Source organism: Eubalaena glacialis, chromosome 1 (assembly GCF_028564815.1).
Source record: "Eubalaena glacialis isolate mEubGla1 chromosome 1, mEubGla1.1.hap2.+ XY, whole genome shotgun sequence".
Taxonomy (NCBI): Eukaryota; Metazoa; Chordata; class Mammalia; order Artiodactyla; family Balaenidae; genus Eubalaena; species Eubalaena glacialis.
In genome coordinates, this window is record NC_083716.1 from 128,237,739 (window position 1) to 128,251,849 (window position 14,111).

The following is a 14,111-nucleotide window of genomic DNA, read 5'->3' on the forward strand; positions in this document are numbered from 1 at the left end:
ACGAAGAAATGGAAGCAACCAAAATGTCCATCAACATATGAATATAGGTAAAGAATATGTGGAACATATGTATAATGGAATATGACTCAGCCATAAAATAGAAGAAAATAATGCCAATTGCAGTAACATGGATGGACCTAGAGATGATTGTACTAAGTGAAGTAAGTCAGAGTAAGACAAATATTGTATGTTATCACTTCTAGGTGGAACCTAAAAATTGATACAAATGAACTAACTTACAAAACAGAGGCAGACTCACAGACTTGGAAAACAAACTTATGGTTACCAAAGGGGAAAGGTGGGGGGGTAGGGATAAATCAGGAACTTGGGATAAACGTACGAATACTACGATATATAACATAGATAAGCACCAAGGACCTACTGTATAGCACAGGGAACTCAATATTCTGGGAATACCTTTATCAGAAAAGAATCTGAAAAAGAATGAATATATGCATATGTGTAACTGAATCACTTGCTGTGCAGCTGAAATAAACACAACATTGTAAATCAACTATACTCCAATAAAATTTAAATTAAAAAATAAAATCACCTATATTTCAAAAGAAAAAAAGAATTCCCATCTATTTTTATGGCTTGATAGCTTACTTTTTTAGTGCTCAATATTATCCCAATACTATGTCATTTCATTCACCTATTGGAGGACACCTTAGTTTCATTCACATTTTGGCAATATTGAATTAGGTGCTATAAATATCCATATGCAGGTTTTTGTCTGGACGTATGTTTTAAACTACTTTCAGTAAATATCCATGAGAACACTTGCTGGATTGTACAGTAAGGGAATGTTCAATATTATAGCAAGTGTCAATCAGACTACCAAACAGCTGTATTATTTTTCATTTCCACCAATAACAAATGACATTTCCTATTGTTCCACATCCCCTACAGAATTCGTTCTTGTCATTGTTCACATTTTAGCCATTCTAAGTGTTACATAGTGCTATGTAATTGTATTTTTAATTTGCTTTTTCATGGCAGCATGTAATCTGGATTATTCTTCTGTATACTTATATGCATAGTGTCTATTTTCTTTGGAGAGGTGTCCATAAAGTATATTGGTCCACATTTTATTTAGGCTGCTTTCATTTTTTTCTACCCAATCTGTATTTATTTTATTTATTTTCGTGCCTTATTGCATTAGCCAGGACTTGGAGTAAAATATGGGAAAGGAGTCATGAAAGGGGACATCCTTGCTTTTACCTGAACTTAGTGGAAAAGCTTCATGTTTTTTACCATTTATCATGATGTAAGATAAAAGTTTCCTGTAGACCTTTGTTATCAACTTGAGAAAGCTCCAGTCTATTTCTTTAACTGAGAGTTTTTATGAAGAATGGGTGTTAGATTTTTTCAAAGCTCTTCTGAATCTATTGATATGCTAATGATTGTCTTTAGGGTGTTGATATGATGGATATAATTATTTGATTTTAGAAGTTGAACCAGCCTTGCATACCTGGGATTATTCCCTCTCATTCATGATACAAAATTCTCTCAAAATATTGTTGGATTCGATTTGTTAATATTCTGTTGAGGATTTTTGCATTGATGTTCCTGAGAGATATTGGTCAATTTTCTTTACTATTCATATGTTCCTCTAAGTTTGGATGTTGTGGTTTTAGTGTGAGACATTCATTTGGGGAGATTCTCAGTCATTTTTTAAAAAATATTTTCTGTTCTTTGTTATCTTTATTCTCCTCCTGCTATACCCATTAGGTATAGGTCACAGCATTTTTCATTGTTCCACAATTATTGATTACTCTGTCCTGTTGATTTCTTTCCTGCCCATTTTCTCTTTTCCTTTGAGATTTAAAGGTTTCTCTTGATATGTCTTCAAGCTCACAGATATTTCTCCTCAGACAGCTCTTTGACTGCTAAAACAAAATACGAGAGACTTCGTATTTTACAAACAACAGAATATTTTTCCCCCCATAATTGCTGAGGCTGAAAAGTTCAAGAACAAGTTACCAGGGGCTTCCCTGGTGGCACAGTGCTTAAGAATCTGCCTACCAATGCAGGGGACACAGGTTCGAGCCCTGGTCCGGGAAGATCCCACATGCCATGGAACAACTAAGCCCGTGCACCACAAATACTGAGCCTGTGCTCTAGAGCCCACAGGACACAACTACTGAGCCCTTGTGCCAAAACTACTGAAACCCGCACGCCTAGAGCCCATGCTCCGCAACAAGAGAAGCCACCCAATTAGAAACCCACGCACCGCAATGAAGACCCAACGCAGCCAAAACATTAATTAATTAATTAATTAATTAATTTTAAAAAAAAAGAACAAGTTGCCAGCTGAATTAGTGTCTGGTGAGGGACCAATTTCTGGTTCAGAATGTGGGTCTTCTGTCTCAGCAATGAAATCATGTAATGGGCATAAGATCTTCTTTGTGTTACATTTATTAGGTCACTAATCCCATGTTTGAGGTCTCTGGCCTCATGACCTAATCACCTCGCAAAAGCCCCACCTCCTAATACCATCAACATGGGAGCTGGGTTTCAAAATTTTAAAATTAGAGGTACAAAATGTTTACACCGTAACAGGGACCACAGAGTTAACTGATTTTTCCTTTCATGTTAAAGGGTTGCACATTTATATTTATTATATAATCCCCAAACCCTTGGTTCTTTTTTAAGATTGTTTTCCCGTATAGGCCAGTACAGACCATTGAGTAGAGTTCCCTGTGCTATAAAGCAGGTCCTTATCAATACTTATCTATTTTATATATAGTAGTGTGTATATGTCAGTCCCAATCTCCCAATTTATCCCTTCCCCACTTATCCCCTGGTAACCATAAGTTTGTTTTCTATATCCATGACTCTATTTCTGTTATGTAAATAAGTTCATTTGTACCTTTTTTTTTTGTTTTAGATTCCTCATATAAGCAATATTATATGATAGTTGTCTTTCTGTGTCTGACTTGCTTCACTAAGTATAACAATCTCTAGGTCCATCCATGTTGCTACAAAACACTTAATTGTTAAGGATAACTCTCAATTTTTTCCAGTATCATCAGCAATTCTTTCTGGCAGACATGTGATAACACTTTTTAAACAGGGTTATTGAGACCAAGGCTCCTGACCTGCAAACAAACAAAACATCATTCATATAGTGAAAACTTTGCACATCAAAGGATGAAAGCACTTGGTCTAAATGCCTTTGCACCCACTGCTGACAGAGGGCAGAGGAGTTTGACTCACTAATCTTCCTTACGTGCACTTCTTCCTAATGGGGTATTCCATCTAAAACTTATAAGAAGCGGGAATGCATCATGGAACACACCAATCTCTACTACCGATTCTGAAGCAGCAAAAAAAAAAAAAAAAAAAATGATGAATCCCTCCAAAGGGTTCTGTCCACATTGTTACAATAGTTTTCCTCGCACTGTGAACCCTTTTCAAACCCTATCACTTGAACCTATTTTTATTCTTTCAACAAAAATAATGTTAATCTGCAGTCACACACTCCAGTACTATTACACTATCCCTTGTGCAAGTATGTAGGGATTTGAGGAGCTATGAGAGGCTATCATGAGAGGTTGCCTAGAGTAATTAGGACATTTCATTTAATGTTGGCTCTTCTCCCTAAGATGTCTGCTGTCCTCTTCTTTTTGTAGCTACCAGCATTGAGAAAGTGACCAAGATAAGGCCCTTCTCTTTTACTGCCCATGAATGCAGCTGTGATTAACCCCACAGAACTTGGTGCTTCCAAAATCCCCTGAACCTACTGACCCTCCATGCATGGCATGACATAGATAAGGATGGTGACGTGTATACTTGTATAAAGCATGCTATAAAATTTTCGACTCTTCCCTTCCTCATAATTTCAAAGAATAGATTTCTTTGGATTTCTGCTTAATGCTGCTGGTGTTGGTACATAAGTTGAGGGAGGTATCAGGGCACACCAAAAGAGAGGGTAACTTCACAGAAAATACAAGCAGGTACATTCCTGTGTAGTTTCAAGCAGCTTATTTGCTATATCAACCATGGTGTCATGTTGACCCTTCCTCTTTCTACTAGTAGTACAACAAACAAACATAAAGGATATTTAGGCTGCTTGTTTTATCCCCACCTCTCACAATTGATCTGCATTCACATATAGGACAATGAAGGGCCCTTTCTACCATCTTCACCAATACTTGAGAACTGGAGAATGTCCAGATTTTTCCAGGGATTATTTTCATATTCCCCAATCAGGCCTATGAAGGAATCTTACCTCCTGTGTTTAATGAAGTCATATCTCTGACGGCATCCCATCATCAACAAAACTGGAAAGAAATTTGAAGGGTCTTAGATTTTACCATATTTGAAATTCCAATATTTTAGCCTGACACGTTTTTGGATTTTAGAAAAAAATATTTTAAATGAGACAAAAAATCATTTTTATGACACAAAAAGACAGCAATAGTTTTATATTTTTATCTGTTCCACTTGCACACGAAAGTCTCATGGGGTTATGTAAAGCAGTCCTGTTGGGTGCTGTGCATGGTGCAAGTATGGATTAAAGCTTAGGAATCTTAAGCTTCAGTCATCTGAAACTCTTAAACTAGGATGCAAGCAATCCTGTCCAACATTTGAACAGAGCAAGACACTGTCTTTATTTTATTTGTCAGGTAATTAATCTGTCTTTTGCCCCAAGGAGAGAAACAACTGGCAGCTTCAATCAATGTGTTGTACAAAAATCTTTGAGCAGAGAGTGCAAGCAGAGGCTGATACAAGATGTGAAAAAAAAAAGAGAGATCCTTGTGGCATTTTCTCCTAACTTATTGAAATCTCCTATTTAAAATGTGGGAATAATCAATCTTCTGAGCAAAAAGACCCAAGGAAGGTTTTTGCTTTTGTGGAATAATGGGATTGCTAAAGCTTTCAGGAGGCAAGAAGAATTAGTGAGAATGACCATGAGAAATCAGAGAAAAGTCAGATCCATGGATGAAGTGATGTTTACCTCTGTGAATCAATGAGAAGTGGGAGCAAATGAAAAGAAAGCTGAATACAACATTTTCTGAATAAATGTAACCTTTCAGCTCTCATAGAAAAATTAATACTCACTATGATACAACATATTTAGTTTAGAAAGTTAACTTAAATTTAAAGCTTAATAACTAGATTTACTGAAGAAATGAAAATATATTTGTGGTTTAGAATAAATAATGGGTTCTGCTACAGATAAGAAGACTACATAAATAAATAGAAATAAGACCAAATAAATAAATAAATAAAGAGGAAAATAACAAATTAGATGTTATTAACATTAAAGACTGACACTCATCTAAAGAAAGAGAAGGAGAGACAGAAAGAGAGAAGAACTCATATCAAGCATATATTAAAAACTCCTAAATAAGAAGTCTTCAGATGTTAAAAAAAAAAAGAAGTCTTCAATAAGAAGATAATGTAATAGCAAAAATGGGGAAAATATACCAAAAGATATTTCAAAAAGAGAGTACAGAATGTTAAGTAAACGTATCAAAAGATGCTTGGCTTCTTAGTAGTCAATTAAATGCAAAAACGTGATACCTGGAATTATCACTCACCAACCAGAAAGTTCAAATGAAAATGACAGGTATTATCAAGTTTGACAAGAATGTGTATAATCCTTGAATCTCATTCACTGCTGCTGAGGATGAAAAATCATACAAATGTTTTGAAAATATTTAGAAATATCTAAAAAGATAAACACATGAAAGCTATGACTCGAAAATTTTACTACTACATGTATACTGAACAATAATTTATACACACACCACCAAAGCTCAACTTCTAGAATTTATATACCAGTGCTATTCTCAATAGACACAAACTGAAAATCACTCATATTGTAATACACATTGGAATAAAGTAATTAATAGTTAAATATTTACACTATGGAATCCTATGCAACAGTGGCAATGCATATTCACAACAACATAAAATAAAAAAGCCCAATCCAAAAGTGATTTTACTGTGCCATAACATTTATATAAAATACAAAATACAGGTAAAGTTACATTTTTGTTAGATACCAGAACAATATTAAACCTTAAGGGGAGTCACTAGATTGGGACCAGGGGGCCTCTGAGTATCTGGCAATTTTCTGTGTCTTTATCTAGAAGCTATGTATACAGTGTATTCAGATGCTGAATTTTCTGAAATTTGTCATTTCCTTACAAACCATGCATGTTTTTAGTTGTTTTTTATACATAACAAAAAGGAAAAAAGATAGACTAGGGAAGGTAATTATATTAGCACTTTAATACCCATGCTTTTCAAGGTGGAAGTGAAAGGTATTAAATACTTGACACTGTGATTACTTCCTAAAAGTAAGGTGAAAATTTGAAATTAATAAATAAGACATACTTCTTCATATATAATCCTCAAAGAGGAAGGGTAGAAAGGAGTATTATTTCTTTTTATTTAATACAGAATCGTTAAGATAGAAAATAATGAAAACAGACTAGGTTTTAAAAAGAGCACACTGGACTTCCCTGGTGGCACAGTGGGTAAGAATTTGCCTGCCAATGCAGGGGACAGGGGTTCAATCCCTGGTCTGAGAAGATCCCACATGCCACAGAGCAACTAAGCCCGTGTGCCACAATTACTGAGCCTGTGGTCTAGAGCCTGCAAGCAACAACTCTTGAGCCTGCATGACACAACTACTGAAGCCCACACACCTAGAGCCCATACTCCACAACAAGAGAAACTACCGCAAGGAGAAGCCCGTGCACCACAAGGATGAGTAACCCCTGCTTGACACAACTAGACAAACGCTGTGCAGCAACGAAGACCCAACGCAACCGAAAATAAATAAATCTTTTGACTTCTGAGATGACTCACTCACGTGGCTGTAGGTAAGAGGCCTCAGTTCCTTGCCACATGGATCTCTCCTTAGGGCTGCTTGAATGTCCTCATGACATGGCAGCTGGCTTACCCCAGGATGAGTGATCTAGCAGAAACCAAAGCAGAAGCTGCAATGTGTTTTATACCTTTGGAAGCTGCACTTTGTCATTTCTGCAATGTCTTATTAGTTAAACAGTCAGCCCTTTTCAAGTGCGAGGAGCCACACAGGTGCATGAAGACTGGGAGATAATTAGGAGATGATTAGGGCCATCTTGGAGGCTGGCTACCAAAGTGGCTGACTAGCCGAAGTCTGAATTTTGTTTTCTTCACTTCTGGAGAGAAAATGGTCACTGAATCTCATTGGTGGTCTTTGAGATGTACCAAAGCTACCTCTTGCTCTCAGCCCCAGCCGTGTGGTTGACAGGGTCTTGGTGCTCCGGCCGGGTGTCAAGCCTGTGCCTCTGAGGTGGGAGAGCCGAGTTCAGGACATTGGTCTATGAGAGACCTCCGGCACCTTGTAATATCAAACGGTGAAAGCTCTCCCAGAGATAGCCATCTCAACGCTAAGACCCAGCTCCACTCAAAGACCAGCAAGATCCAGTGCTAGACATCCCATGCCAAACAACTAGCAACACAGGAATGCAGGCCCACCCATTAGCAGAGAGGCTGCCTAAAATCATAATAAGGTCACAGACACCCCAAAACACACCACCAGATGCGGACCTGTCCACCAGAAACACAAGATCCAGACACACCCACCAGAACACAGGCAACAGTCCCCTCCACCAGAAAGCCTATACAACCCACTGAACCAACTTTAGCCACTGGGGGAAGACACCAAAAACAACGGGAACTACGAATCTGCAGCCTCCGAAAAGGAGACCCCAAACACAGTCCCCAAAGCCAAATGAGAAGACACAGAAACACACAGCAGATGAAGGAGCAAGGTAAAAACCCACGAGACCAAACAAATGGAGAGGAAATAGGCAGTGTACCTGAAAAAGAATTCAGAGTAATGATAGTAAAGATGATCCCAAATCTTGGAACTGGAATGGAGAATAGACAGGAAACGTTTAACAAGGACCTAGAAGAACTAAAGAGCAAACAAACAATGATGAACAACACAATAAATGGAATTAAAAATTCTCTAGAAGGAAACAATAGCAGAATAACTGAGGCAGAAGAATGGATAAATGACCTGGAAGATAAAATAGTGGAAATAACTGCTGCAGAGCAGAATAAAGAAAAAAGAATGAAAAGAATTGAGGACAATCTGAGACAACTCTGGGACAACATTAAATGCACCAACATTCGAATATAGGGGTCCCAGAAGTACAAGAGAAAAAGAAAGAGACTGAGAAAATATTTAAAGAGATTATAGTTGAAAACTTCCCTAATATGGGAAAGGAAATCGTTAATCGAGTCCAGGAAGTGCAGAGAGTCCCATACAAGATAAACCCAAGGAGAAACATACCAAAACATATATTAATCAAACTATCAAAAATTAAATACAAAGAAAAAATATTAAAAACAGCAAGGGAAAAACAACAAATAACATAAAAGGGAATCCTCATAAGGTTAACAGCTGATCTTTCAGCAGAAACTCTGCAAGCCAGAAGGGACTGGCAGGACATATTTAAAGTGACGAAAGGGGAAAAGCTACAACCAAGATTACTCAACCCACCAAAGATCTCGTTCAGATTCGACAGAGAAATTAAAACCTTTACAGACGAGCAAAAGCTAAGAGAATTCAGCAGCACCAAACCCACTTTACAAAAAATGTTAAAGGAACTTCTCTAGGCAGGAAACACAAGAGAAGGAAAAGACCTACAATAACAAACCCAAAACAATTAAGAAAATGGTAATAAGAACATACATATCAATAATTACCTTAAATGTAAATGGATTAAATGCTCCAACCAAAAGACATAGACTGGCTGAATGGATCCGAAAACATGACCGGTATATATGCGGTCTACAAGAGACCCACTTCAGACCTAGGGACACATAAAGACGGAAAGTGACGGGATGGAATAAGATATTCCATGCAAATGGAAATCAAAAGAAAGCTAGAGTAGCAATTCTCATATCAGACAAAAAAGACTTTAAAATAAAGACTATTCCAGGAGACAAAGAAGGACACTACATAATGATCAAGGGATCAATCCAAGAAGAAGATATAACAATTGTACATATTTATGCACCCAACATAGGAGCACCTCAATACATAAGGCAAATGCTAACACCCATAAAAGGGGAAATTGACAGTAACACAACCACAGTAGGGGACTTTAGCACCCCTCTTTCACCAATGAACAGATCATCCAAAATGAAAATAAATGAGGAAACACAAGCTTTAAATGATACATTAAACAAGATGGACTTAATTGATATTTATAGGACATTCCATCCAAAAACAACAGAATACTCTTTTTCTCAAGTGCTCGTGGAACATTCTCCAGGATAGATCATATCTTGGGTCACAAATCAAGCCTTGGTATATTTAAGAAAATTGAAATCGTATCAAGTATCTTTTCCGACCACAACGCTATCAGACTAGATATCAATTACAGGAAAAAATCTGTACAAAAATACAAACATATAGATGCTAAACAATACACTACTTAATAACCAAGACATCACTGAAGAAATCAAAGAGGAAATTAAAAAATACCTAGAAACAAATGACAATGAAAACATGAAGACCCAAAACCTATGGGATGCAGCAAAAGCAGTTTTAAGAGGGAAGTTTATAGCAATACAATCCTACCTCAAGAAACAAGAAACATCTCAAATAAACAAGCTAACCTTACAACTAAAGCAATTAGAGAAAGAAAGAAAAAAAAAACCCCAAAGTCAGCAGAGGAAAGAAATCATAAAGATCAGATCAGAAATAAATGAAAAAGAAATGAAGGAAACAACAGCAAAGATCAAAAAAACTAAAAGCTGGTTCTTTGAGAAGATAAACAAAATTGATAAACCATTAGCCAGACTCATCAAGAAAAAAAGGGAGAAGACTCAAATCAATAGAGTTACAAATGAAAAAGGAGAAGTAACAACTGACACCGCAGAAATACAAAGGATCATGAGAGATTACTGCAAGCAACTATATGCCAATAAAATGGACAACCTGGAAGAAATGGACAAATTCTTAGAAAAGCACAACCTTCCAAGACTGAACCAGGAAGAAATAGAAAATATAAACAAACCAATCCCAAGCACTGAAATTGAGACTGTGATTAAAAATCTTCCAACAATCAAAAGCCCAGGACCAGATAGCTTCACAGGCAAATTCTATCAAACATTTAGAGAAGAGTTAACACCTACCCTTCTCAAACTCTTCCAAAATATAGCAGAGGGAGGAACTCTCCCAAACTTATTCTATGAGACCACCATCTCCCTGATACCAAAACCAGACAAAGATGTCACAAAGAAAGAAAACTACAGGCCAATATCACTGATGAACATAGATGCAAAAATCCTCAACAAAACACTAGCAAACAGAATCCAACAGCGCATTAAAAGGATCATACACCATGATCAAGTGGGATTTATCCCAGGGATGCAAGGATTCTTCAATACATGCAAATCAGTGTGATACACCATATTAAAAAAACTGAAGGATAAAAACCATATGGTCATCTCAGTAGATGCAGAAAATGCTTTTGACAATATTAAACACCCATTTATGATAAAAACCCTCCAGAAAGTAGGCATAGAGGGAACTTTCCTCAACATAATAAAGGCCATATATGACAAACCCACAGCCAACATCGTTCTCAATGGTGTAAAAGCGAAACCATTTCCACCAAGATCAGGAACAAGACAAGGTTGCCCACTGTCACCACTATTATTCCACACACTTTTGGAATTTTTAGCTACAGCAATCAGAGAAGAAAAAGAAATAAAAGGAACCCAAATCGGAAAAGAAGAAGTTAAGCTCTCACTGTTTGCAGATGACATGATACTATACATAGAGAATCCTAAAGATGCTACCAGAAACCTACTAGAGTTAATCAATGAATTTGGTAAGGTTGCAGGATACAAAATTAATGTACAGATATCTCTTTCATTCCTATACACTATAGATGAAAAATCTGAAAGAGAAATTAAGGAAACACTCCCATTTACCACTGCAACAAAAAGAATAAAATACCTAGGAATAAACCTACCTAAGGAGACAAAAGACGTTTACTCAAGGAACCATAAGACACTGATGAAAGAAATCAAAGATGACACAAACTGATAGAGAGATATACCACATTCTTGGATTGGTAGAATCAACATTGTGAAAATGACCATACTACCCAAAGCAATCTACAGATTCAATGCAATCCCTATCAAACTACCAATGGCATTTTTCAGAGAACTAGAACAAAAAATTTCACAATTTGTATGGAAACACAAAAGACCCCGAACAGCCAAAGCAATCCTGAGAAGAAAAACAGAGCTGGAGGAATCAGGCTCCCTGACTTCAGACTATACTACAAAGCTACAGTAGTCAAGACAGTATGGTACTGGCACAAAAACAGAAATGCAGATCAATGGAACAGGAGAGAAAGCCCAGACATAAACCCATACACATATGGTCACCTTATTTTTGATAGAGGAGGCAAGAATATACAATGGAGAAATCACAGCCTCTTTAATAAGTGGTGCTGGGAAAACTGGACAGCTACAGGTAAAAGAATGAAATTAGAAGACTCCCTAACACGATACACAAAAATAAACTCAAAATGGATTAAAGACCTAAATGTAAGGCCAGACACTATAAAACTCTTAGAGGAAAACATAGGCAGAACACTCTATGACATCAATCACAGCAAGATCCTTTTTGACTCACCTCCTAGAGAAATGGAAATAAAAACAAAAATAAACAAATGGGACCTAATGAGATTTAAAAGCTTTTGCATAGCAAAGGGAAATGTAAACAAGACGAAAAGACAACCCTCAGATGGGAGAAAATATTTGCCAATGAAGCAACTGACAAAGGATTAATCTCCAAACTTTACAAGCAGCCCATGCAGCTCAATATCAAAGAAACAAACAACCCAATCCATAAATGGGCAGAAGACCTAAATAGACATTTCTCCAAAGAAGATATACAGATTGCCAACAAACATATGAAAGAATGCTCAACATCACTGATCATTAGAGAAATGCAAATCAAAATTACAATGAGGTATCACCACACACAGGTAAGAATGGTCATCATCAAAAAAATCTACAAACAATAAATGCTGCAGAGGTGTGGAGAAAAGGGACCCCTCTTGCACGGTTGGTGGGAATGTAAACTGATACAGCCACTATCAAGAACAGTATGGAGGTTCCTAAAAAAAACTAAAAATAGAACTACCATATGACACAGCAATCCCACTACTGGGCACATACCTGGAGAAAACCATAATTCAAAAAGAGTCATGTTCCACAATGTTCATTGCAGCTCTATTTGCAATAGCCAGGACATGGAGGCAACCTAAGTGTCCATCAACTGATGAATGGATAAAGAAGATGTTACACATCTTCAATATAAAATGGAATATTACTCTGCCGTAAAAAGAAATGAAATTGAGTTATTTGTAGTGAGGTGGATGGACCTAGAGTCTGTCATACAGAGTGAAGTAAGTCAGAAAGAGAAAAACAAATACTGTATGGTAACACATATATATGGAATCTAAAAAAAAAGAAAAACAAATGGTTGGGAAGAACCTAGGGGCAGGACAGGAATAAAGACACAGACGTTGAGAATCGACTTCAGGACATGGGGAGGGGGAAGGGTAAGCTGGGATGAAGTGAGAGAGTGGCATGGACTTATATATACTACCAAATGTAAAATAGATAGCTAGTAGGAAACAGCTGCATAGCACAGGGAGATCAGCTCAGTGCTTTGTGACCACTTAGAGGGGTGGGATAGGGAGGGTAAGAGGGAGACGCAAGAGGGAGGAAATATGGGGATATATGGATATGTATAGCTAATTCACTTTGTTATGAAGCAGAAACTAACACACCATTGTAAAGCAATTATAGTCCAATAAAGATGTTAAAAATAAATAAATGAATAAATAAATAAATAAATAATTTATGTCCCTCCCAAATTAAATCTTTTTAAAAAAAAAATAAATAAGAGCACTCAATAACATGGTAACTCTAAACCTAAGTATTTTCAGTACTATAGTAAATGTAAATGGATTAATATCTCCTATTAAAGTGTAATTTTTTATATTATGTGCAACTAAATTTTTTTCCCAATATACAGGTAAAATAAAAGAATTACATTAGAAAGGAGAAAACATTCCATGTATTTAAAAACAATAAAATGATAAGCACATAATATGCATCTTAGAAAAAGTAGTCTTTAAGTTCAGAACAATTTGTCATTATTGTAATTAGTATTATTATCCCAATTTCTTAAAAATGTTTCAATACTTTTTCTATTTGAAAAAATATTTTACTATTTTTTCTTTGCTCTTTTGTGGTCTAATACATGGTAAGTATTTAGGTGCTAACATAACCTAAAAATATATGTTTTTTTTTTTACAGCTGAACAAAACTGAATCAAGAAGAAATAGATAACTTGAACAGACTGATCACTAAAAGCAAAATAGTATCTGTAATTTAAAACAACTCCCTACCAACAAAAGTCCAGGATCAGATGGTTTCACAGGCAAATTCTACCAAATATACAAAGCAGAACTTGCACGGATTCTTCTCAAGCTCTTCGAAAAGATTGAAGAGTAAGGAATACCTCCAAAGACATTCTATGAAGCCACCATCACCCTCATATCAAAACCAGATGGGGGGGACTTCCCTGGTGGCACAGTGGTTAAGAATCCGTCTGCCAATGCAGGGGATATGGGTTCGAGCCCTGGTCCGGGAAGATCCCACATGCCACGGAGCAACTAACCCTTTGTGCCACAACTACTGAGCCTGTGCTCTACAGCCCATGAGCCACAACTACTGAGCCTGATAGCCACAACTGCTGAAGCCCACGCACCTAGAGCCCATGATCTGCAACAAAAGAAGCCACCGCAATGAACAGCCCGCACACCACAACGAAGAGTAGCCCCTGCTCGCTGCAACTAGAGAGAGCCCGTGCACAGCAACGAACACCCAATGCATCGAAAAATAAAGAAAGAAAGAAATTTACTAAAAAACAAACAAACAAACAAAACAAACAGATGGCGACTTTTCTGGTGGTCCAGCAGTTAAGATTTCACCTTCCAGTGCAGGGGGTGCGGGTTCGATCCCTGGTCGGGGAGCTAAGATCCCACATGCCT